The sequence below is a fragment of the Brachyhypopomus gauderio genome, unplaced genomic scaffold (assembly GCF_052324685.1).
Source record: "Brachyhypopomus gauderio isolate BG-103 unplaced genomic scaffold, BGAUD_0.2 sc54, whole genome shotgun sequence".
Taxonomy (NCBI): Eukaryota; Metazoa; Chordata; class Actinopteri; order Gymnotiformes; family Hypopomidae; genus Brachyhypopomus; species Brachyhypopomus gauderio.
Window position 1 is genome coordinate 1,631,574 of NW_027506878.1, and position 7,458 is coordinate 1,639,031.

Below are 7,458 nucleotides of genomic sequence, written 5' to 3' on the forward strand. Positions count from 1 at the left end.
CAGGTTCCTTAACTGTAGGTGTTTGTACTACAGGTTCCTTAACTGTAGGTGTTTGTACTACAGGACCCTTAACTGTAGGTGTTTGTGCTACAGATTCCTTAACTGTAGGTATTTGTGCTACAAGTTCTTTAACTGTAGGTGTTTGTACTACAGGTTCCTTAACTGCAGGTGTTTGTGCTACAGGTTCCTTAACTGTAGGTGTTTGTACTACAGGGCCCTTAACTGTAGGTGTTTGTGCCACAGGTTCCTTAACTGTAGGTGTTTGTACTACAGGTTCCTTAACTGCAGGTGTTTGTACTACAGGGTCCTTAACTACAGGTGTTTGTGCTACAGGTTCCTTAACTGTAGGTGTTTGTACTACAGGGCCCTTAACTGTAGGTGTTTGTGCTACAGGTTCCTTAACTGTAGGTGTTTGTACTACAGGGCCCTTAACTGTAGGTGTTTGTGCTACAGGTTCCTTAACTGTAGGTGTTTGTACTACAGGGCCCTTAACTGTAGGTGTTTGTGCTACAGGTTCCTTAACTGTAGGTGTTTGTACTACAGGTTCCTTAACTGTAGGTGTTTGTGCTACAGGTTCCTTAACTGTAGGTGTTTGTGCTACAGGTTCCTTGACTGTAGGTGTTTGTACTACAGGGCCCTTAACTGTAGGTGTTTGTGCTACAGGTTCCTTAACTGCAGGTGTTTGTACTACAGGTTCCTTAACTGCAGGTGTTTGTACTACAGGTTCATTAACTTTAGGTGTTTGTGCTACAGGTTCCTTAACTGTAGGTGTTTGTGCTACAGGTTCCTTAACTGCAGGTGTTTGTCCTACAGGTTCCTTAACTACAGGTGTTTGTACTACAGGTTCCTTAACTGCAGGTGTTTGTGCTACAGGTTCCTTAACTGCAGGTGTTTGTACTATAGGTTCCTTAACTGCAGGTGTTTGTGCTACAGGTTCATTAACTGCAGGTGTTTGTACTACAGGTTCCTTAACTGCAGGTGTTTGTACTATAGGTTCCTTAACTGCAGGTGTTTGTACTACAGGTTCCTTAACTGCAGGTGTTTGTGCTACAGGTTCCTTAACTGCAGGTGTTTGTACTATAGGTTCCTTAACTGCAGGTGTTTGTGCTACAGGTTCCTTAACTGTGGATGTTTGTACTACAGGTTCCTTTACTGCAGGTGTTTGTACTACAGGTTCCTTAACTGTAGATGTCCGTACTATAGGTTCCTTAACTGTAGATGTTTTTGCTACAGGTTCCTTAACTGTAAGTGTTTGTGCTACAGGTTCCTTAACTGCAGGTGTTTGTGCTACAGGCTCCTTAACTGTAGGTGTTTGTACTACGGGTTCCTTAACTGTAGATGTTTGTACTATAGGTTCCTTAACTGCAGGTGTTTGTACTACAGGTTCCTTAACTGTCTGTGTTTGTGCTACAGGTTCCTTAACTGTAGATGTTTGTATTACAGGTGTCTTTATTTCAGGTGTGTCTGCTACAGGTTCCTTAACTGCAGATCTGTGTGATATTGGTGTTTTAGCTGCAGGTGTTTGTACTTCAGGTATAGGTGCAGTGTCATTGAATTCTACAGGCACCAACTCAGATGTAGCTTGAGGACTGAAAGACACACACACACACACACACACACACATACACACACAAACACACCAGTTGAACATTCTAACTGCTTTTTCTCACTGCTGCCATAATTAGCAACAAAAGCTTAATGACATCATCAAACTCAAAGCGGTTATCAGACACACCCTGGTTCCACTCCTGATGAATGTTCTCGATCAGCCAATACATGGTTGAGGTCTGATGTTTCTTTGACTACAAGGCTACAAGGCTAATCAATTTAGCATGTTTGGAAGACACTTCATGCAAAACCTTATATTACCCAAATCTGAACAAATAACATTCAGTTGTTAAATAATGTCACACAGAATTGTCAGGATTGCTTAGGACACCATTGTGCTAACTGTAGCATTAAACTGATGTAAACCACACTGTGTAATTGAATTCTATAATGTTAATGGAGAAACTCCTTAGACACCTAGAATCCATTCATTTGAAGGAGAAACCATACTGTAAGATGAATTAACATTAATCAGTTAATGTGAAAATAATATAGACTAACCCTGAAATAATGTTTAGGTAATATGAGTTATAGAAAAGATTTCAGGTGAAATGACTTCTGATATTTGTTAAATATATTTGGCTCATAGCTACAATGCTTCATTAGGAAATGTCAGACACCAAACATGACAGGATGATGGGAAGTACTGGAACTCCATGACACTGGATGTGACTCCATATGACACTGGATATAACTGCATATGACACTGGATGTAACTCCATATGACACTGGATATAACTCCATATGACACTGGATATAACTGCATATGACACTGGATGTAACTCCATATGACACTGGATATAACTGCATATGACACTGGATGTAACTCCATATGACACTGGATATAACTCCATATGACACTGGATATAACTCCATATGACACTGGATGTAACTCCATATGACACTGGATATAACTGCATATGACACTGGATGTAACTCCATATGACACTGGATGTAACTCCATATGACACTGGATATAACTGCATATGACACTGGATGTAACTCCATATGACACTGGATATAACTGCATATGACACTGGATGTAACTCCATATGACACTGGATATAACTGCATATGACACTGGATATAACTGCATATGACACTGGATGTAACTCCATATGACACTGGATTTAACTGCATATGACACTGGATATAACTTCATATGACACTGTATGTAACTCCATATGACACTGGATATAACTGCATATGACACTGGATATAACTCCATATGACACTGGATATCACTGCATATGACACTGGATGTAACTCCATATAACAATGGATATAACTGCATATGACACTGGATATAACTCCATATGACACTGGATATAACTGCATATGACACTGCATGTAATTCCATATGACACTGTATGTAACTCCATATGACACTGTATGTAACTCCATATGACACTGGATATATAACTGCATATGACACTGGATGTAACTCCATATACCAATTGACATGTTTATTTGGAATCACTGCTGTTTTACCCCTTTTCCCAGCATTGTAATACAGTTTTCCTAAACACACACAAACACACTCATTAACATACACACACATATGAAACATTAGCATACACACACAAACACACACATATGAAACATTAACGTACACACACAAACACACACATATGAAACACTAGCACACACAAACCTATGAGCTCAGTATATCTTCACAGTCAAAGATTTGAGAGATAATTATGTGTAACGGACGGAGATTTTCTGCACCTTTTGGGCAAATAGGAGCTGCTTTTCACTGATGAATTCTCTGGTGACTCTGGTGTCCTAAAGAGAGAGAGAGAGAGAGAGAGTATAGAAGTAACTGGATGAATAGAGGAATGAAATTATCATCCATCTGTCCATCTCTTGGTCCTTATGGTGTGCTCGCTTAAAATGAAGAAAGAATGAAGCTATCTGAAGAGGAGCCAGAGAGCCTGGTCCAGACGCAAACTATGATGAGCTTTAAAATGTCAGTAGTAAATCAGTTCATGGGACGTTTTGTTCTGAGTATTAAGGACTCTGGTGGTCACAGCTGTGTTTCACACAGATTACTCATCCTCATCCCATTTCTCATTTCTCCCTGAACTGAGTTTATATGAACAGTAATAAATACTGAGCTCATATTCCTTTTAGGGCTTATTCATACATTTTTTGAGTGAAACTCTTACTCAAACTTCTTGAATGATGAGAAGACATATGAGCCACTCTCTTTCCCCACTGGGGTGGTGGGTGTGTCTAGAGTGGTGGGCGTGTCCTGGATGCAGGCCTGGCTCTGAGGGGCGGGGCTAGGCAGAATTTGTGTGCCCGCAGTAGAGAGAGGTCTGGAGTCCACAGTGCGTAAACGCACAGGTTTAACTGCCCCAGGGGCCAGGGGCTCTCTGAAGAGAGAGAGAGAAAGAGAGAGAGAGAGAGAGAGAGAGAGAGAGAGAGAGAGAGAGAGAGAGAGAGAGAGAGAGCAGCTTTGTTATTGTTGGTGGTATTGGTGTTTTTTTTTTCATTTTTGTTGCTGAAGGTGCCATTTTAACAACTGCAACAATGCAGAAGCCGTTTGATGTTATTTGGCATTATTGTACTTGACGCAGTCAGGTCATTGCATTGAAGTGAATTGAATGAGAGAGATAGAGGGAGAGAAAGAGAGAGAGGGGGAAAGAGAGGGAGGGAGGAAGAGGGAGGAAGAGACAGAGAGGTTAAGTAGTAGTGATTAATGGTGATATGGCAGAAGCATCAAGACAGATCCAGCTGTGCACGGCGGTTGTGGGTTCATATAGCACCTACAGGCCTCAGCTGCTATTCTGGGATATTATTCAAATGAGCAAAAAATCTTACTGGGCAGAATATAAGAATCTAGATAAGATTTTTATCTCTAGGATGGTGTAGGTGGACCAAAATGTAAAATGGTGCGCTATAGCGCCATCTGTAGGCCAATGAGACTCCCTGTACATGAGTGTGGCCATGTACACAGACTACACCTTCCTGACAAGTTCAGTGTTTGTAGTTCTTACGGTCTAGGCTGCAGGGTGCCTTTAATCCAGAGAAAAATAATAAGATCAAGAACAATTCTAACAATTTCTACAGGGTCTCACGCACTTATAGAAAGATCTTTCCCTTTAGACCTGTATGTACAATGTGCTGTATGGTGAGTGTGATGCTGCAGCACAGCCAGCAGAGGGCGGTGGTGGGACGTGGTTACCTTCTCTGTGTTCCACTGGGTTCTTCAAAGTTCAAGCGAATCCAGCTTCCATCTTTCCTCAGGGCGGCTCGAACCTTCGTGGTGCGCAGGACTGCCTGCCTGTCTACACCTACAACACAGGATACAGTTCTTCTGTGCAAGTAAGTGTGTGTGTGTATGTGTGTGTGTGTGTGTGTGTGTGTGTTTGTGTCTCTTTCTGTGTCTGAGTGTGTATGTGTCTCTCTCTGAGTGTGTGTGTCTGTGTGTGTGTGTGTGTGTGTGTGTGTGTGTGTGTGTGTGTGTGTGTGTGTGTGTGTGTGTGTGTGTGTGTGTGGGAGAGAAGTGTATGTGTGTGTATGTGTGTGTGTGTGTGTGTGTGTGTGTGTGTGTGTGTGTGTGTGTGTGTGTGTGTGTGTGTGTGTGTGTGTGTGTAATGTGGGGGTGAGTCTCTGAGACTCTGAGACAGTATAGTTATATTATTTTGGCCTGACCACTGAATGTTCTCAACTAATGTGGGGGGGGGACAGGGAATCTGTAACTGTAGCAGGGGGGGCCGTACAGAATGTGGCAAATGGTCCTTCCTGCAGAGGGAGCCAGTTACTGTGTCAGGGGGGCTGCCTCTGTGCTCATAGAAGCTGTGGCCCCTAGACACTGTGGGTGGGTGTGTGAGTGAGTGGTGTGCATGCGTGTGTGTGTTCGCATGTGTGGACGTACTGTTAGACATGTCTGTCGTGTGCTGTGTTCCGTCGGACCTGTGTGGGTGGGACCAGGATCCTCAGCATACACATTCAAATCAACCTGTCAATCAAATCAACAAAACCAATCATGAAGGAGAGAAGCAACGTCAACAACAGAAGAAGATTCCAGACACGGTCCCAGAATCCACTACATGCATTCTGTTCCACAGAGAATTCCATAAAGAACTAGCACTACCACATTCTCATGTGTGTGTGTGTGTGTGTGTGTGTGTGTGCTACTATCTCATCAACAAATCTGATCTGCAAACTGTATCTAACACACTAAGCAAAAGAACTGGACCTTTAAAAATATTCAGTGTCAACTTTGAATGTGACACTCCCTCTCACTCATACCTTCACATCTCAGATCTTTCTCTCTCTCTTTCATACCTCTCCATTGTAGATCACTCTCTCCCTCTCTCTCTCTCTCTCTCTCTCTCTCATACCTCCCCATTTCAGATCTTTCTCTATCTCTCAGACATCTCTGTCTCTCTCCTTTCTCTCTCTCACTCTCTTTCATTCTCTTACATCAAGAGGACTTACATGTCAGAAATTACATAACATATCCTGAAAATGTCGAAAAACAAACTCTGATATACAGACTAACGCCACCGCACAAACCAGCCCACTCAAACCAGCCCGCTCAAACCAGCCCACTCAAACCAGCCCACTCAAACCAGCCCACTCAAACCAGCCAGCTTAAACAAGCCCACTCAAACCAGCCAGCTTAAACAAGCCCACTCAAACCAGCCCACTCAAACCAGCCCACTCAAACCAGCCCACTCAAACCAGCCCGCTCAAATCAGCCCACTAAAACAAGCCCACAAAAACCAGCCCGCTCAAACCAGTCCCCTCAAACCAGCCCACTAAAACAAGCCCACTCAAACCAGCCCACTCAAACTAGCCCACTAAAACAAGCCCACTCAAACCAGCCCACTCAAACCAGCCCACTAAAACAAGCCCACTAAAACAAGCCCACTCAAAGCAGCCCACTCAAACCAGCCCACTAAAACAAGCCCACTAAAACAAGCCCACTCAAACCAGCCCACTAGAACAAGTCCACTCAGACCAGCCCACTCAAACCAGCCCACTAAAACAAGCCCACTCAAACCAGCCCGCTCAAACCAGCCCACTCAAACCAGCCCACTCAAACCAGCCCACTCAAACCAGCCCGCTCAAACCAGCCTGCTCAAACCCTTTACCTCATACACAACTTTTAACCACATTCACAAAACTCAGCAGCAGTAGATGAGAATATAAACCTGCAGCAGAGAGAATGAGAGCTTACCTGAGAGTTTACCTGAGAGTTTACCCCAGAGTGTGTGTGTTTCAGAATGAAGCGTACTTTCAGACTGAGATAATCCAGTCTGATCACTTCATTCCTTATACAGACACACACACATTCTAGTAACCATTAGTTCAGAACTGTATTGGGTGTGGGCGTGATTCTTGTGTAGAGGGTGGAGCTTACAGAAACGTTATCACCTGCTGTTGAGAGCTGAGAAGAAGCATTGACTGTCTTCACTGGGTCCTGTACCACCTGAACCCAGCACACCCGGCAGGACGGAAGTGTTCTGAAGCAGAACCGTGGACACATGCCCTGTCACACCCCTGGGACTGACCAGAGAAGACTAGCAGCTGGTCCGGACTTGGTCAAGGGAGCTGCAACTCTTTAAGTCCTTCATACAGAATGTCCTACAGCATCAACACAGAGATGTTCCTCTTGTGGCCTTGTCTGCTTTCTGTTAACAGCTGTGCAGCTCCTCTGCTGGAGTGGCTAGACCGAGTGGTATCTCTACATTTAGATTGAGTGGTATCTCTACATTTGGACAGAGTGGTATCTCTACATTTAGACCGAGTGGTATCTCTACATTTAGATTGAGTGGTATCTCTACAATTGGACAGAGTGGTATCTCTACATTTAGACCGAGTGGTATCTCTACA

General features: G+C 43.6%; 1 long non-coding RNA gene across 1 annotated transcript in view; it reads right to left on the minus strand.

Moving 5' to 3' along the window:
- Positions 1-6,880, minus strand: part of LOC143488686 (uncharacterized) — a 10,273-nt gene extending 3,393 nt beyond the window's left edge. Inside the window, exons 1-6 of the long non-coding RNA XR_013124503.1 lie at positions 6,803-6,880; positions 5,492-5,575; positions 4,799-4,907; positions 3,777-3,986; positions 3,337-3,393; positions 1-1,589 (exon numbers count right to left, since the gene is read on the minus strand). The exon at positions 1-1,589 is cut by the window's left edge and continues 865 nt beyond it. This is a non-coding gene — a long non-coding RNA (uncharacterized LOC143488686). The remainder of the gene's footprint in view (positions 1,590-3,336; positions 3,394-3,776; positions 3,987-4,798; positions 4,908-5,491; positions 5,576-6,802) is intronic.
- Positions 6,881-7,458: the final 578 nt, after the last annotated feature.